General features: G+C 39.5%; 1 long non-coding RNA gene across 4 annotated transcripts in view; it reads right to left on the minus strand.

Annotated features, from left to right (window-relative positions):
* LOC125323819 overlaps window positions 1-17,948 on the minus strand; it is a 77,576-nt gene extending 59,628 nt beyond the window's left edge. For all 4 annotated transcript variants that reach the window (XR_007202659.1, XR_007202660.1, XR_007202657.1 and 1 more), the window contains exon 1: window positions 17,555-17,948. This is a non-coding gene — a long non-coding RNA (uncharacterized LOC125323819). The remainder of the gene's footprint in view (window positions 1-17,554) is intronic.
* Between the last annotated feature and the right edge of the window lie 1,924 nt (window positions 17,949-19,872).

Below are 19,872 nucleotides of genomic sequence, written 5' to 3' on the forward strand. Positions count from 1 at the left end.
AAGCAAGGCAGCAGTGGTAAGCTTCCTTCAGGGCAGCACATCACACACCCAGGATTACAGAAATGAAAGTGTTTGAAGGAAATGTGGTCTGTTTAGCACAGCAAGCCACATGCCAGGCTTCTATGAGGCTGAGCTATATTAAGGAGCAAATGTCAAGACATTTTACGCTTCTGACAGGTCCAGCGCCTCTCATGGGCAAAGGAAGAGTGCTGAAAGAGCACCTATGAGTTACTACACCTGTGAGGGATAGGGGCAAATGGTCATCCCAGTTCCCCAGTGAAGAGGATGGGCTTCTTATAAGCTGCCCATGAAGGTTAGCATTGGGACCAGGGAGTGCTGAAAAGACAAATATGAGGGCTTCTTTGCCAGACTTCTCTCTTTTGCAGAAATGTGAGCATGTCTAGACTTCATGGGAACTTCCCTGGACATGCAAAGGTTAGTCGAAGTACACATACATACTCAGACATGCACCAGCAGACATTAATTAGGCTAATACTAGTTGACTGAATTCTGTCAATAAAAATTTCCTAATATGACATCTTCCATTAAAAAACATTCATAATAAAAATCCTTCTGGAAGATTGAAGTTGTTTTTCTGTATATCCTCACTACCAATATAAAATAATTTAATAGTACCTGGGAAGTGACTAATGAAAAATAACATAAAATTTACCTCAAAACTCTGTGTTGCAATCAGTGGATTATAACTAGCAGATTATAGCAATCCTTGATGTCCAGGTAAACCAAAGAAATTAAGTCACTGCAAGATAAGACAAAATATTTTGGAAAAGTTTCAAAGAATAATTTAAAAGGTATTTCTTAAAGACCTGCCTTCCAATTCATGAGAGCTAAACAGGCCAAAGATGCACCTTGTTAAAATAGAGCTAGTACTGTATTTACATTTTCTGCTCACTATTACTTTGTATTTTAGGGAGGACTCTAGGTAACAAAAGACACAGCAATCAATACTTTCTTATCAAGGAACAATTTTCCTGAATATTAGAAATGCCTGGTAATGGAGTCACTTTGATATAAGCTGGGTAAATCTCATAAGGACATATTCAGTATCAAATGCTGCTTATTAACATGATGTTCAAAACCAGGATTTGTCCACTTTGAGTAACAGCTTTCTATAATTGGTTGGTGTGCAGGTAAAGTGGAACCTCTCAAAAACCTCCTGTTCTATCCAGGCAAACTTTCAATAAACCCCTGCAAATACTTTGCAGTTGAAGTTTTGCTTCTACTTCTGCTAGTCTGGTAACTGGTCCCTCTCTGTCTTCTAGACACAGAGTCAACCTCTACATACAATTACCTATTAACACAACTGTGTATCAACTTAATTCATAGTTCAATGTATTTACCCTCTGCCATCCAGTCCAAATCTCATTAAAATAAATTTAAAAACACCGAAAGCCGCCGATGTTAGTGGAGACTGAGTTAGTTAAGGCCATATTCTTACAGTTCTCTCCATGTTCTTTAGGGTTTCTTTCTTTCTTTCCACGTTCAGTTACTGTATTTTGTTGTGGTTTAACCCCAGCTGGCAACTAAGCACCACACAGCTGCTCACTCACACCCTCAGCAGTGGAATCAGGGAGAGAACTGGAATAGTAAAAGTGAAAAATATTTGTGTGTTGAGATAAAGGCAGTTTAACAGGTGAAGTAAAAGCCACACACACACAAGCAAAACAAAATAAAGAATTCATTCACCACTTCCCATGGGCAGGCAGGTGTTCAGCCATCCCCAGGAAAGCAGGGCTCTATCATGTGTAACCATGACTTAGGAAGACAAACACCATAACTCTGCACATCCCCCTTCCTTGTTCTTCCCCCAGCTTTAAATGCTCAGCATGATGCCATATGGAATGAAATGTCCCTGTGGTCAGTTGGGGTCACCTGTCCCTGCTGTGTCTATCCCAACTCCTTGTGCACCACCAGCCCCCTCGCTGGTGGGGTGGTGTCTGAAAAGGCCTTGGCTCTGTGTAAGCCCTGCTCAGCAATAATAGAAACATCTCTGTATTATCAACGGTGTTTTCAGCACAAATCCAAAACATAAACTCATACCAGTTACTACAAAGAAAATTAACTCTACCCCAGACAAAACTAGCACATTTTTTTTTTTTGTTTTACTTTATATGAGTCTCCAGCTTTCTGCTAGAAAGGAGTTTTCAGTCTCCACAGTGTCTCCCCACTTACCGGCAATCAGAATAATGGATCACGTCAAATCTAAAATTTCTCCTGCATTCTCTGCATAACATTTTCAGTGCCAGGGAATATGAAAAGATGTGAATATACATTAAAAGAGATGATCAGTAAAATCTGGCAACATGTTTCTTCTAACAGAATACCCCCCATTCCAATCTATAGAGCAAGCTAGAATTGTATTTTGTACTATATTTTATAATGGCTCTCTTCCAAAACCTCTTTCTCCAAAGGGCTGATCATTAAAAGGTAGTGACAAAATTCAAAGCTTCCATTTCTAAAAGAGATATGTAATGGCTGGTACATTTTTTTCAGGTTCCAGAAATAGACATAAGAGATAAAAAAATAATCCACAGGGATCTTTTCTGTCATGACATGTGTACTGGAGAGATTAATTACAAGAGCATAAAAATGGGAAACCTTGTCATTAGAACAGTGCTATTCAGAGCTGTGAAAACTCTGGAAGAAAAAGGGTCTGCAAAGTATTAATTTGAATTTAAACAATTAATTGGCTCATTTATGCTCATGCCTCTTTTTCCAAACACTCTGCTTGTATGAGCATTCACAGGGAACGAGTTTTCTCTCATATGCTCTGTGGACAGTGCCAGAGTTACAATATTGCTGTGAGGAGTCACAGCTACTTTCATAGATTTGTATTTTATTCTCAGCAACAGCCACACCACATTTGCTGGCAAAGAACTTTTTATCCACCAGAACAGCAAACTCAAGAAGGGACGTGAGACTCAACCTGTTTTTTTTCTGATACTTACTGTTATCACCTCTAACTGCGACACACTTGCCGGTGTGTTCCCTACACATTTTCGTGAACGTCTCCTAATACTGATATTAATGTAATGTGATTTTTGTCAAGAAGGTACACGAGGTAACTTGACAATTGTTTTTACTTACTGATGGGAAGCCAATGAAAAACCAATGAAATAGTGAAACATACTTAGACCTTGCAAATATTTACCATGCAAATTCTATTTCTTTCCATTACAGAATTAACTTAAATTCACAGGCACAGAGAACTGGGCTAAAACAGAGCCATGAGATTTCTATTTTCTTTACTTTGCCTTTTCACCCATTTTGGTCCTTAAAATATGAAGTGAAAAGCTGAAGCAACTTAGTTCGTAGAATCAGCTGCAATTTTCAATAGGCCAGGGATTCATCATGAGAAAGTCAGTGCCATTTGACTGTAGGAGAAAATGTCCCCATTCCGGTTCTAGAATAAGACGTCTAGAATTACATCTGTGCCAAAAGGTGCTTTCAAGAAAACATCATGATGGACCTCATGCAGTAGAGCATTTAAACACATGCTTAACATTGAGTGGCTGAAAATTCCTACCTGAAGAGAAATATGTTCATTCCTAAAGTTAAGCACATGCACACATTTTTATCAAATGAAGTATCATGTGAAGAGAACATCCAGTCCTGTGAAAACACAAATCTGAGCCTGTACCTTTGGGCACAGGGTTTTTGCCATTTATCCCTCTTTTTTTTTTTTTTTTTTCTTTTTATAAAAGAATACAGTTTCACAGAATACAGTGTCAATGAAAGTTAGATATACACACAAAATGGACATCAGCACATTGTTTTCAGCCTGTATATCCCTCTGAATATTGGGGGGGAAAAGCCCAAAACAACAGGTTAATTTACCTGAGCAATAAATCCTCCCAAAGATGTTGCTTTAACTGATGGGAATTTTGAATACTAGTCCAAGATGCCTACAGCCATGGCACATTTAATACATTAAACAAAAATACACAGCTTAAGGGGGAAAAGTGAGTATGTTTTTATTTCTATTAGCCAGAAGATATAATTATCTAAAAGGGTTTTTTTAAAGTCTTTCAAACTAACATTTCTAGGTCAATAGACAAGTTTTGGCTAGAAAGCTTTCATTCAGTAATGGATCAGGATAGTGTCTCCAACCACACTGCCTGTAAAAAAGGTCACAATGCATTTTTATGACCTTCTGCCTCTTTGCCCTGGTATCCAAGGTGCAGTGATACAGAGAGTCTCAAATGACTCATACAGACGGGGTCAAAGCCAAAATGTTTTCAACCTTCCTCAGTCATGCCAGAGCACCACGAGTACCTCTTTCACTCCTTATCTTTCATCTGGTCCAAGAGGTATTGTTTTGCTGTTTTAAAAACAAAGCATAAAGCATGTTATACTATGCCACATTTGTGTAATAGGGGTGTGGTTTTCAGCAATTTTTTTCCTTGTTTTTATGGTGGTTGGTTTGTATTGTTTGCACTGTTTCATGAAAAAAATACTTTTATGTATCATCAAATATTTTTATAATTTTTATCATCATGAACACCATCCCTTTGAATCAACTGTTGGCCTCTCAACTTCTGATGTGAACAGAGTGGATTTTCTCTTCTGAATAGGGATGTTGCTCTCTTAAAGAGTATCAGGTCCTGTTTCTTTAATGTTAGTGTCTTAATTTCCTCATATGACAGAATGCCTGATGGCGATATCTCACATAAAGTGGAGACTAACCATTATAACACTTGAATAGGGTAGTTTTACTTCTCCCTTTCTCTTCATTATTCTTTCGTCACTTTTTGCTAAATAGAAGTGCTTCTCAGCTTTGTTGTTTCCATGTATAGTGGATTTTCCCTTCTCTCTCCTCTTCGTAGAATCATAGAACCACTGAGGTTGGAAAAGACCTTTAAGAACACTGAGTCCAAGCATTAACCCAGCACTGACAAGCCCACCATTCCCAAGTCCCTAAGTGCCACAGCTTTGCATCTTTTAAATACTTACGGGGATGATGACTCCATCACTTCTCTGGGCAGCCTGTTTCAATTCTTGGCAACCCTTTCCATGAAGAAATTTTTCCTAATACCCAATCTAAACCTTCTTTGGCACAATTTGACTCTGTTTGTTCTTGTCATATCTCTTGTTATGAGGGAAAAGACACTGATCCCCATCTCACTACAGCCTTTTCTCAGGTACCTGGGAGAGAGCAATGAAGTTCCTCCAGAGCTGCTTTTTCTCCAGACATACAATGCGCTTCACATAAGACATGCTCCTAACTCTTCCCCAGTTCCATTGCCCTTCTCTGGACACACTGCAGTACCTCAATATCTTCCTTGTAATGAGGGGCCCAAAACTAAACACAGGATTCAATAAGCTGCTTCATATATTGTCTCTTCCCCTTAGCCCAGCAAAATGCCTTTTAAAATTAAATTAAACCCTATTACCCACCAAAATAAAGTGGTGATGTCCAAACACTTGTTGGAATTGCTTTCAGCTGCTAATAATTGCCAAATTATGCCCAAGTTTTATTTTGGGTATATTAATGGTTGTGAGCCCAAACTATGTCTTTTGCTGTGGCAGGATTTTAGCAGTATAGAGGACTGAGTTACAGTGCCCAGGAATGTTCTCTGACGGTCTTTGATCTGTTTTATTATAAGGTACTGAAAAGTAAGTAATCTAGTTCTCTCTGAGACACACTATGCCATTTCAAAGGTGGACTGGCACAAGTTGCCCACAATGACCAGAGAAAACATATGCTTTTGGGCCAAGAAATAGCACCTAAGAAGAATATAATTCCATGCATCCTTGAGCAGCCCCAGTGACAGTAGGTACCTTTCTCTATCCAGGGACTTGAGCTGAGGCTTTTATGCTCATATCCAGTTACCACAGACCAGACATGGCATGACTGGTTTTACCATATTCATCACATTTACATGAAAATTATATCAAGTCCACATTGCTTCATAAGGTCCATTTAACTCAGCAGACATGTAATCTACTCCAATGGAATAAAGAGCAAGACTGAAATTAAAATGTTTTGTGACATGACAGTGTTCATATCTGCTGTTACTGGTAAAGGAGCAGTAATCTTCTATTAAATTGCAGTGAAATATTTTGGACATTCTATTTTAACTTAGCAGTTTAACTAAGTGTTTTAAGTCCAAGTCTGTTGGGGAATCACAGGCAGGGGAATACACAATATACTCTTTGCTAATAAATGAGCAACAATATTTTTTTATATTTGTGTCAGAATTCTTCACAAATCCCCACTCATCATTTCTGCTTTTGTGTTTCAGAAAGTTATTTGGGGAAATCCAGTATCTGACATGAGAAAAGGAAGAGGGAAAAAGTGGAATTTCCACAAGCTGCTATTCAAACCTTGACTTCTTTGAAGGAAAAACATACAATATTTTACAGCTAGTCATCAGTCTCAATGTTTTTTGCACCTTGAGTTTCGGTCTGGTGCAATTCTTTTATATTGAATTCTTCAACACCTTCTGATCCCCTGTCATTAGGAAGGGTCAGGAAAAGGGAGTGTCTTCAGTGTCTGAAGGCCAGTTTGTGGGAAGAGGAAGATCAAACAGCTAGAGACTTTCCCTAAGTTCAAAGACAGATTGAGAGTGAGCAGAAAAATTACTCAGGGAAATACGGGAAGTTTTATGGTTTTACTAAGTCTACATTTTTTTGTTGTTGTTGTTAAAAATAGAATTAGAAATTATTCTGGAAACTTTATAAAACATACATGTTTGTTTGCTTGTTTCCAATTCTTTGCAAAGCAAAAGACATTTTGAGTGGAAAGGAGGTATTTGGAGAGGGTGAGCTCAGGTTATTGAGGCATGCAAAGAAACCTGGGTTGTTGGAGCCCTTGTGCTTTTAGAGTGCTATGTGATCAACTTTCTGTGAAGGGATAACAGGCTGGAGCAAACTTGCATCCAGAACAAAAAACACAATCACACAAACAAGAGCAAAAGAGTGTATGTTGTACCCATTTACAGGACTCACATGAAAGTCTAAGAGCATATCAGTATGAGCAAAATAAATATTTAGATAAACTGGTAAGATTTGAGGAATAAATCTGCATGTGTGAACCATCCTTCCTTGATAATGGAACCTTGTTATTTACACAACTGTTCTTTACAATTTCAGCCTTCAACTCTTTCTTGTCTCTTTTCACCTGGATTCTATGTAAGTGGGCCTGAAGTTTTTGAAAGAATTTATCCATGAATCTGGCTTTGATTTGGAAGCCTGGGCCTCATCCACTGGGAGTTTATTCACTCATTTGTAAATACAGTAGTTTTGCAAAACAGTGACAGGAAAATTAACTACACCAATACTTTTCAACAACTGGCATATAATTCTAAATCTCATAGATCTGGTAATACAGCATTCTGTTGGAAACTCATACTAATGATGTCACAGTATTACTTCCAACAGAGAATATATCATCATGTTCTTTAGCAAAATTTTTCCTTGCCATAATTTTAAAAAAAATTTACTAGACTTCTTAAATAAAATAATTTACTAAAAAACTGTAATATTGTTAGGGAAAAAGAAAATGTTTGAAACAAGAATAACAAGACCACCTGTGATCACTAGTTCAGTGTATCACTTCATTTTGATGGTTTCTAAACTAAGTAGTACAAAAATGGTGACATTACAGAGCAAATAGAAAGGTTGTTTTTTTCATTTGCTCTTAAACTTATTTTTTACTTTTTATGTTCTCATTTTAAAAACTTCTGGTTTGCTTTATTCCAAAGTCAGGCTTGAATGAACTTACATTTCTTCCTGCAGTCAATAACAGGAATACTTATAGTAGCTTGTCCTACAAGCTCTTTCATGTCTGCATTATCACTTTATGCGACACGACATAGATTGCTGCTTCATCTTTGCTGGAAAGCACAATCACCAAAACAGTAATTTGCTGTTCTGCAAAAAACTAGGCTTGATATTTCATATCTCCATTTTCTCAGATGACAAACCCTTTTTTGGACCAACAGATGAGTGATTACTCATAACCTGCAATTAAGCATTTATTTCACACGGCAACAGTCCTATATAGGCCTAATCCTCCTTACATTATTTATATGTGAATTCTTTTTGAGACTGTAACCAGTCATGAGGAATTTAGCAGCATTTGGCTGCTAAGCCTCTTCTGTCTCCCATTTCTGTTGTTCACACCCAAAGTATGATGAGATTAACCCCTTATTAACTGCACATCTACTGTAGATATGGTTTTGCGTGGAAAAAAACCCCAGAAACCTATAGTGAAACTTGGGAGTAATGGAGTCCTGGCACTAACTGTAGAGTGAGTTAACTGTGCCTGAGTTAAAACAAAGCCATCCCTTTTGCAGGCTGCCATCAGGTACCTTTCTGAAGAGGGAGTCTCTGCTGTTATTCCTGCAGGCATAGTGAATATGTACTGATCCTCTGCTGCTGCAGCTTTTGTTTCCAGGCCTTCATTTTCAATGGTTGCCATAGAATCTCTGCATTATCATATGAAAAGACACACACACACACAAAACAACCAAAAGCCTGTTGCTAAAGCCATGAACACTTTTTAATTTTCATGTAAAAGGAAAAATTGTCTGGAAGTGAAATGGTCTCTGAGACAGAAGTTTTCTTCAGCTCTCCTCCTGTCTTTCTCCTTAGAGATGACTTGATTCCTGTTTAACTTTTAGCTACTTAAACTCCTTACTGGATCTTCCTGACTGCCATAACAATTACAGGCTATTTATCCACGAAAGTGGTTTTAATTGCCTCTTAAGCCAAGGGATAGCCATGTATTTTTCTTGCCTAATTTGTTATGCAGGCTGTCCTGTTTTAGCATGCATTTGACTTGAAGATTTCAGTGTCCAATTCCCAGAGTCTGGCTTCAAAACAGACATGAAGAACTACTGAAAACTGAAAAATAAACACATAGTCCTTGGTATACAAACTTCTTTTTATTACAGAACTGTTAATTTGCTGTAAATAGAGGAAGTATTTTTTATTGGGGATGAGATGCCCTGGAAAAAGACGTATTTTTCCATATAGTCATTTAAACAATGAACCCCAACCCCATTTATGAAGGCAATGTGCTGGAGAAATCACACTCCAATTAATGGAGCTACAAAATAATTTCTGCTGTTTCCTTGTTTACTTCATCATAAAAGATGCAAAGAGAAGAAATTTTTTAATCTCGGGGTTTTGATAAAAAAGAGAAGCTTTGTTTTGAAAGACCACACATGGTGTATATTTATAAGAATACCTCCAAAAACTGATAAGGCAACATAATATAAACACCTCACTGCATCATCATGTAAATGAGTGAATTTCTAATTCCTTGAATTCTACTAACTTCAGGAAGATCAGGATTTTTCATAAGGAAAATGGAATGGTTCCCCATATCCCTGCAACTTGTTTTGAGCATATACGATACTGTCATGTGTATACAGCATGGATGCAAGAATACTTTTGCACCCTCTTCCCTATTGTCTACCCAGGGAATGGTGATGAAAATTGGGAATAAGGAAAAATTGTTAAGAAAATTCACACTTTTCTGACAGAGCTTCTCTGATGAACAGCTATTTAATAATACACAAATGTAGATATTCCATATATATATATATATATTAATCTCCCTGGAATTATCTTTAGAGAAGCACCCAAAATACATAATCTTGTTCCCTAAACTTCATTAAATATCCTTTTCTTCTCTTGAAGCTATATTTTATGTCTTTGTTTCATTCCTTTCACACTACTTCAAATAATTCCACAAGTATAGAGCAACAAACAAACTTTACTTTCTGGTTAAAAATGGAAAGTTCCATTGCATTCCAATCACATACACATCAAGATTTTGTAGTCTCTGATTACTTTTTTTCTTCTCTGCTGATAATTTCAATGTCTTGCCTGTTTATTGCTCTCTGAGCATGGCAGAAAAAGAGGGTAATGACTTGGCCTCTGTGCATCTCCAGCACACAAAGTCAGAAGCTCTTTGCTCCAACTCTCATTGCTTTTGCCTGCAGTAGTAAAGAGCTGGAGACAAAATGTTTTATAAGAAATGTAAAATGACACAGTGAAAACCATGAAACACGAACAGAGAAGTAATTTGAAAAGGCAAAACTATGGAATGGCTGAGAGACAGAGGGCAAGCTTATGACCTCGGATCAGAGGCAAGGTCAACAAGTGGATATGAGGGTAAGCATCTGCTATAGAGTGCTCAGTAAAGACAAGTAAATGGGAAAATACTTCTTTAAACTACTGGAGGAAGCCCTGTGATTACATGTGCTAGTTCTCATTGAAGACAGTTGAAGTTAGCCCTGCTTTGAAAAAGTTTAGTCCAGATGACCTTCTGAGATCCATTCAAACATAAATTATTCTATGATTTCTTTCCCATGAAGTGGAAAAAAAGTCATATTTTTGTATTCTTTTCTGTGCTGAGTTTTAGAAGATAACTCACTGGCAACCAAACATCATTAAACTGCAGTCATCTCTAGAGACCAGACCTCTAACCTCAGAGTAATTACCATGAAGAACAAACCAGAACACTGTAAATGAGACCAGATTATTCAGAGCATGGCACATCTTCACCTTTAGAAGGCATGCCTAGCTTTCTTGGGACTGCAGCCATCAATACTATTATCTGGAACTTGTCTTACATGCCCTGTATGCACGACAGCTTTGTTACACCTGCAGTGGGACGGAATTTTCTTATCTGAGCTTTAAGGATTTAACTGACAGAAATTAAACTTTGCTTCTTGTGTCATGTGAAACAAATTTTCAAATGCTCAGTAAAACAGGATGAATCTACATTAGCATGTTAGTGCATTTTTTAAGGCATAGCTTGTCCATCCTGAGCTACAATGAATAATTTTTTTTTGTATCACAGCAGACTCAGAGTAGCTGAACTAAATTTGGGGTTGGATGAAGCCAAGACAAAATGTTTTCTTCAGGATTTCCTCTCCTTCTCTTTAAATTACAATGCAAATTGATCCACAGGATTAGACACAGCTAATTCTAAGTAACTCCCACTACAAAAATGTGTGGCACAGACACCTGGTGTTCAGCTCTCTGTTCATTCCACACACCCTTTTTGCCAGGACTGCACACTTGCTAATGGGGACATAAGCTTTAATAAAAACTAAATGTCTACTTATTGGTGAACAACTTCATGAAGTTTTAAGCATCACAATTGTATATGCTTGAGTTTGAAAACTCTAAAGATGGTGTGATGAGGAAAAATATCCATAGTGGTTAAATAGTATTGTCACAAAATGTTGGCATATTTGGCTGCAGGCATATGAATATAATTTGCATGTTTATGTTCTTGTATTTCTGTGAAATATTGATATTTTATTTTTCCTGGAAATATTTCTGCTACTAGAAAGCACTAGGCAGAACAATAACTATGAAACTGACATTTTTTTCACTTTTCAGGTATCACAGCTCCATCTGCTTTACAGGAGTCTAATACTTGCAATATTGGTCTTGTCTGACTACACTGTTTATTACACTACATGTACAGAGCCATTAAAAGTTAAAAATATCTTTATTTTTGCTTTGTCTCTATAAGAATTTGCATACAAGGTTCATATCACAATGTCTGAAAAGCTTTAAATGGTATCATATCCTTCACCTGTAAAATCAGAAGCATTTGTTTGACCATAGATAATTTCCTACAACACAAAAGGTAAAATGTAAAGCCCATTATGCTGATAGTTTACAACCCTATGAATAATATGACACAACACTGGGAAAATGGGAATCTTCTTCCTAAACAGATGTCAAGACTTATTTTTTACAGGTATTCAGCATTTAGTAGTACACTCAGTGGCGTTGAATCTGGAAAAGTATGCACACCACAAAGGGCTAATCAGTGAGCAGACATTCTTGAACTCTTAAATTCAGTTGCATTTCCTTCATCAACTCCAACTTGACTCCAACAGAATAAAAGTCCTTTCTGCCTTTGTAGAGCACAAAGCCTGGTTCATTTCTGCCATTCTTCTTTTCACTTCACCTGCCTTCTGTATCCTCTGTCTCTTGCCTTTACGAAGTCCAGTCCATCCTTCTTTTATTCAATGTGAGGCATCACTCAAAGTACCCCTGTTGCTGTTGCACCTACTGCACGAAGAACAGAGGGACTCAGAAAAGCGCTACTGAGATTTAATCCAAACATTACTGGGGTGTCTGCATAGACCAAAACCTGCTCAAAAGAGATGTGAACTTCTGTCTTCTAAGCAAAGCTGCATCAATCTTACTGCCATCAGCAACTCAGAGCTGGGGGGAAAGCAGAGCATGTCACAACCTCCATCTCTCACATCCTCTCAGGAGCAGCAACTAAAGCAAACCCAGCACTTTAAGTTTCAGTGTTACAGACTCCCTTGTTTTTCCACCACATTCTCTTCTTTGGTAGGACCATCCAGGTCCCAAATACTAATATCTGGCATAAAAATGAAGTGATTTTATATCACCCGTCCAAGAGCACTGGCTTTAAGAATGACCTTAATAATCTTTTTTTTTTTTTTTTTTAGTTCTTGCTGGATTAATATTTACCCAGGAAACTATCACTTCTATGTGATTTTAACTGTACCTGTTTACAGTCCTACCTACTGTTAAAAGATTTTTGGAAAAGTGAGTAGGGATGAACAGAAAAAACAAGGAATCTTTAATTAATTAAACAAACATAAAAAATATGTAGTTTAAATTATTATTCAAACACAAAATGTTTCTCTTCATCCTGTGTGACAGCACAGTTTAGGATGGAATTAAAGGCTTGCTAGTGCTCTATCTCTTCCCAACACTGATGTGTATCATATGGCCCCAGAGGCAGAGGACATTCCTAAGCAGAGCCAGCAGCTGCATAAAAGGTTCATCCAAAGCAGAAGCAGCTGCATGTCTTCATAAACACTGGACACCAGCACTGTTTTCCAAATCTGGCTTCACTATTCCCAGCTGAGGAACTTCCGACCCATGCTCTTGAGGGCTGTATTTCCATCCCCTCCCACCTCTCTTGCAAGTTCTCTTGTGCCAGTTTAATTACTTCTGTTGCTATATTCTTGTTTACACGTTTCCATCTCTTTCCACAGCCCTCTAGTACTTTCTGAATTTTTCTAACTAACTAAACAGTTTCCATTCAGTTTCTAGCTACCATTTAACTTATCTGTAGCTATGCATTTAGAAAAAAAACAAAAACAAAAGAACTGCCTATGTTTCACATATATGACAGAGAAATGGAAAACTTCATTTGTATATCTTGAACCTTAGCTAGAACCTCTAGGTGCTTTGGCAGCATGCAAAACAGTAAATTAAACACAATGGTTTCTAAAGATAAGTTTGAATGATGAGTAGGAATAAAGCAGGTTATTTAAAAGACTCTGCCAGATTAAAGGTGATGTTTACTGGTGAATGCAGATTGCAGTTGTTGTCTGTGGTGTGTGAGAACACTAAAATTCAGATCTGCAAAACAGCACCTGCAGTTTATGATTACCATGGCTTCACCCCAGTCAACAGCCAAGCCCCACAGAGGCATTCACTCTCCCACCAGCAGGACTGGGGACAGAATCAGAAGGGTAAAACTTTCATCTCAACTCATGGGTTGAGATGAAGGCAGTTTAACAGGGAAAGCAAAAGCTGCACACACAAGCAAAGCAAACCAAGGAATTGCTTCACTGCTTCCCATGTGCCGGTGCAGGAGAGCAGGGCCCCATCATGCGTAACAGTGACTTGGGAAGACAAACACCGTCACTCCAAATATTCCTCCCTTCTTCCCCCTACTTTGTATACAGAGCATGAGGTCATATGGTCTGGAATATCCCTTCAGTCAGTTGGTAACTGTGTTAGATGAGAAATGACAGAAAAGATAACACTTAGGCCTGAAAAAATCTAATTTTTGGGTGGTTTTCAAGGTTCTGCACAGTGCCAAGGACCACTGTAATTTTTCTCCAGGCTACATACCATTTCTTTCTTTAAACCCCACATTTGGCAAATTGCACCTTTGATGGTTCTTCATCTTGCAAGCAGTCTAATAGTCCCCATGATTAAGAACATTAGAGCCTCAGGAAGCAATAAGAAATGATCAGTTCACTAAGGTGAGTCCATCCACAAGACAAATTAATGAATCCCACGCAGTCTATGAAATAACTGAAGGGCACATAGCAGTGGATGTGTGAGAGTGATTCTCTCTCCCTTTACAGATAACAGTTTTTAAATTCTTCTGGAAGCCCAGAAAATGATGCTCAGTACCAATGTTTAAAATAAAGAATTCATCAGGAAAACTATGGGTTTGTTGGCCTCTGAAACCTTTGAGAAAGGGTAGTTTTGTCTTTGAAGTTGTCATGCCTTGTGCATTATAATTACTTCCTTGTTGACTTCCATGTTCACCATACAGGTTAGGCCAGCCTGGAGGACAAGGGAAAACTTAGAATTACAGTACTGTGAACACAGCAATGGCTGTCAGCACAGCATCTTTTCCACTTATATTGAAGCCCTGCTGCAATTTGACTTCATTAATTTGACTTAGTTAAGGCTATATTTGGAGAATTTCAAGGTTTTTTCCACTAATAAAGGAAGAGAGACATTTACTTGCCTCAAAGCTAAGCACTACACTATTGTGACAGGGCTAGTCACAATTAGGTCTGTCAAAGGGCATGGGAGAGGAAGAAGGTGTACAGCCAGTCTAGGCATAAGTGATGGGAGTGCTGCCTGTTGGGGTCTCCTCCCCCGCCGTGTAGCCCTGGGAGAGGGGCCCTGAGGGCACAGACACGGGGTTTCCCTGCCCCTGCTCAGCCTCGTTCCCATTGGTTGGATTGTGTTCCCTGCGCGGGCAGAAGGACCCTTGGTCCCGTGACTGGAACAGTTCCTCGGCAGAGCTCCGGCCATGCGGCTGGAGAAATAAACATCTCTGAAACAGCTATCAAGAATCTGTCTGTCCATATATATTTCCTTTCCACGGGACTCCTGGTTTGATATATGCATGTTGCAGGATCCCCACTGCAACAGCTGCCCACCAAGAGCAGTGTCCTGGCCTGGGCACCTGTCAGACCTGTCTGCACCAAAAGCCAGATCTACAACCTCTGCATAAGGACTAGTAAAGGACTTTCAGTCCTAGTGAGCAGAAATCATGTCAGATAACCAGATGCTGAGGTGAGTAATTAGTAGCTATTATGGGTTTTTTTCACCTTAATTTTTTATTTTCTTTGGGGAGGTGTTGACAGTAAGGTACAAGGTCTGACGTGGTTGGATGTTTTTGCAGGGTTAAAAGACACCAGTGATGTGATTTGTTAAAAATCTTTTGACAAGGAGTCTGAAACTTTCTGAATGTAACAGACCTTGATGCATTCCTCTTTGTCCCTCTCCCCTCTCCAGAGTGGTCTGTCCATGTACAATCTTGCAATTACAGTTTGAAACCTCTTAGGAAATACATTTACACAGAATACAATTTCTGTCCCCTACTGAGGATATGGTACAACATACAACTCTGAGGTAAGCCCAGATATGGTGTAACAACACACTGGCAAGGAGAACTATATGGACAGGACTGCTAGAAATCTTCCCACTCACTGTGGAGTGGAGGCATGCGCACAAGCAGTATTCATGGCATACCCAAGACCCCATGAACATGCTATATCCCTTTGTGCTGATTTGCTCTTCTGACCATGCCCTTAGAGATGCTTCTTGCATGTGGGATTAGAAGGATCACTGGTTACTAGCTTATTGCCAGATGCAGTTCAAGCCATTGGCCATCAGCTGTCTCAGAAACTTTCCCGTTGTATGAAAGCCAAAATGTTTGAAAGAGTGCTCAGATCAAACAGCTCAAATATCTACGTACCTGGAGATAAGGACAGTTCTTCTGAAGGAGGAATGTTGAGAGACGTACTTTTCAATTTCATCAGAACCACTTTGGCACCTTGCACTGTTTTTTGAGAGCCTTACATAGTACCACTTTGGTGCCTTGTTTTACTAGCCAGCTGGGAGAGATATGGAACTTGAGCCTTTTACAATACTGGCGCTGATTTGCAAAAGATGAAGACACTTAACTGTTTTTTGAAGCTAAAAATAAATGAGACAACAAAACCAGGAGTTATGTGTCTACAGCAGAAAGAAACCTAAATTAAACCCTCACCCAGAGCAGCACTGCCAAAAGCAATCTCAAGAATTTTGTGATTTGTGAATATCTGGGAGTCACTGTGAGATTTGCAAAACAGATTCCCTAATTATTTTGGAAAATGAAATGTATTTCTGATGGCTGTCAGCCTGGACGCCTGGCTGAACCATTCCCAGCACCCATGAGGGCACCATGAGGACAGGAACAATCACAGATGGGCTTGGAAGGTGTTGATCAAAGCTTCTTTGGCTGGCTAGCAAAAATGCTCAGGTGCTTCAAGAGCATCTCAGAAACATGTGAAACATGGAGGGGAAAGCCAGTTTCTTTCATAACACTTGTCTCCTTTTGACTTTCTTGTAGATTTGCCTATTCCTTGCATATTCCTATATCTATGTGCATGTCCAAGCTTAGCAAACATAAAGTGTTTCGTCAACAGCATTAAAAAATAGGACAAAATCTTTAAAAATCATAGTCATCTGATTTTCTCAAATCTCACCACCATCATGCATAGTGTTCTAGGTTATCTTTTTCTCTTTTTTTTGTCAGCCATAATCAGAATCACAGAGTATTTTGTGTTGGAAGAGACCCAAGGATCATCAAGTCCAATGAAGGACACCCCAAGAGTCACACCATGTGCCTGAAATGCTTTGTAAATTCTGTCAGGCTGATGCTGTGGCTATGTTCCTGGGGAGTCTGTTCCAGTGCCCAGCCACTGGTCTGGGTGAAGAATCTCTTTCTAATATCCAACCTAAACCTCCCCTGGCACAACTTCAGGTCCCGTCACTGGTCACCGCAAAGATTGGTGTCTGCTCCTCCTCTTCCCCTCACGAGGAAGTTGTAACTGCAATGATGTCTCCCCTCAGTCTCCTCTCCTCCAGGCTGAACAGACCAAGTGGCCTCAGCTGCTCCTTGTACAGCTTCCCCTCAAGGCCCTTCACCATCTTTGTAGCCCTGCTTTGGATACTCTCTAATAGATTTATATCTTTTTTATATTGTGGCACCCAAAACTGCACACAGGACTTGAGGTGAAGCCACTTCAGTGCAGAGCAGAGCAGGACAATGCCCTCCCTTGCCTGGCTGGCGATGCTGTGCCTGATGCACACCAGATTATCACATCTGTAAAAGACTAAGTTAATGTCTGAGAAGAGCTGCCTTTAAACCACCTCCTCCTGTTTCTAACACATAGACCCATGTAAACATACAAACACATGGACATCAGCTAGGATGCTGTAGTGAGAGCAGCTTTAGTCCTGCACATGTGATTGCACTTACTCCTGTGCTATCAAAAAATCAAAATAATAGGACAAAATGAAATATACTTATGAAACCAAAAGGGGAAGGATGTTGGGAGAAGGAGTTGGGGATGAATGAGGGAAAATCAGGAATGAGATATTTGGGGCAAGGGAAACATCTGGGTATTTTTGCCAAAGAAAGCAAAATTAAGTCAAAAACATTCATCAGGATAAGCAATGTATTAGAAGTACATAAGTAATACCTCACCTAAATCTTTTCCTGGCTTCCAGTGCTGTTGGAAAACATTAGTTCTTCTCCATCATGTCTGGTAAACACATTCTTGAGGGAGAAGGAGGGCAGTGAAGAAAAAAATAGAAGAGCAGAGAGTGAACTTAATCTTGGAATCCTGAAAAAGTCGCCTGTGTGCTTTTTCTAGCCTCTGGTACAGCAAACCAGGTTGCCATGGTAAAATGGGTCAGAGCAGTAAGCAAGTTAGCTTGTGCAACAAAATCAGGCTCCTGGTGCAGTGATGGGAGGCAGAGGCCAAAGCACACAGTAATCTAGAGCTGAATCTAGGTCACTGGGGTGCTTTGTAGCTGCAGCTGTCCGTGTGGGACTGTGATCTCCGGCAGGGCTCACAAAACCATCCTGACGGCTGGGCTCCTGCTCAACGGTTACGGGTGTACTGGGGGAGCTGTTGCTTTGTCTCCTTCAAAAACAAATTATAATTTTAGATTTTAAATTATGGATGCATATGCAGGCAGCATGTGTCTGAGTGTGTATTATGTATGCACATTTATTTTAAAATAAGACATACTCAGCAGGCACATGGCCCATATTTTGGGAACCCATTACACAAATTAACATTCACACTCCAAATGATCATTATCACGTATTTATGGGAACTGTGCATCCCACTCCATGAAGGCTATAAAGATCTGCAAGCAAACATAAGAAATCTCTTCTCCAGCATACCTAATGAATTCCCCCCCTCAGACAAACGCCCTCCCAAAAAGCCTGGGAAAAGAAAAAAGGCTTTGGAGAATGTCAGGGAGGTCGTCCCACGGTTCAGTCTCTCACATCCCCCTACAGACATATGTTGATACACCCATCCTTGCAGCAATCTATTATTATCATTTACTATTCTGTGACAAAAAACAAGCAAACCCCCCTACACCCCCCAAAAAAAAAACAGCAAAAAAAACCCCAAAAACCCCAACAATCAGTTAATAAAAAGCCAAAGAACGGGGCCAAATCAGGAGCAGAAGTAAATCAGCATACCCCCTGCTGATGTTGATGCTGATGGAATTACACAGGCTCAGAGTTTAGTTCTACATACAGACATGGTCCTCGCCCACAGGGGGATGAACAATGACCCATAATGGAGATTCATAGGAATATAGCAAAGGCATGCTTCTACGAGATGAAGTTGGCAGCCCTTTGGAGTATGAGGCCTATTATGTCACTGGTTTTTTCTGTCTTTTTTTTCTTATGTTTAGTAATTCTGCCCAGCAGAATTTCCTGTATTTGCCTAGAATTCTAGGTTATACAGAAAAGATTCTGGATACATCCCCTGCACACTGATGCATCAGCTTTCAGTGCACACAGAACAAGCTTAGAGCTCCACACCAGATCTACTGTGTGTGTAGTAATTGACTCCGTAAGAAGCACACAGTGGGTCTGAAGCTCCGCAGAAGCCCCCTGGCACAAGGCATATGTGCTGGATAGTTCTTATCCTATATACGCTAAAGGTCTGGCACGCTGAATGACAAATATGTCATTCTCGTGTCACATTTTGTCTGTCTTGTGTAGAAATCTGGCATAAGCATACAGTAACACAAGGTAGAGATGTTAATGAAATGATGAAATATGAACCTTTTCTATTTGGATTCAGGACAGTATTGGACAGATGATTCTTCCTTCTCCAACCACAAGAATTTAGACACTTCCAGTTGTGAGGAATGAGACCACTCTTAGCAAAAATTAAAATAATTTATTTAAACAGAAAAATTGAAAAATTACAAAAATTAGAAAAGTATAAAAATTTGGGATCCTATGGCTCGTGAGTTGGTATGCCCCAGGAGCGCAGGGATTTGAGATCTTCAGGCTTAGACAGCACTGGACCTCTGGTGGAAGAGCTTGCGGTGCTAGGCTGACTTTTAGCTAATCCAAAACTCAAGAAAAATCATTATTGAAGGCTCCTTAATAGGAGTAAGGCTTTAACACCCACCACCAGCATCCCCTACAGCTAATCTGCAGAGGTCCACGCTACTCTGAGGCTTGCCTCGTTGTTTTATAGTGCCTTTGCTCCACCCCAGTCTGCCCACAGCCCACCCACAGCCCGCCCACAGCACACCCTTTTGGTCCAAAGTGATTGGTGCTTTGCCTTTGACAGAACATCTCTGTCTACCAATAGCTCATCGATGTCAGGGGGGTAGTAACAGCTGAAGCAAGGGTGGTAACATGCCCTCATTAAATGATTCAGATTGCCATGGAGCTTGCCTGCAGAATAACGGGGATGGGGCTAAAAATAGCTGTTGGCTGTTAGAAACTGGGGTTTTAGAGTTGGTCCTGGGTCTAAAGTG

Source organism: Corvus hawaiiensis, chromosome 3 (genome assembly GCF_020740725.1).
Source record: "Corvus hawaiiensis isolate bCorHaw1 chromosome 3, bCorHaw1.pri.cur, whole genome shotgun sequence".
Lineage (NCBI taxonomy): Eukaryota > Metazoa > Chordata > Aves > Passeriformes > Corvidae > Corvus > Corvus hawaiiensis.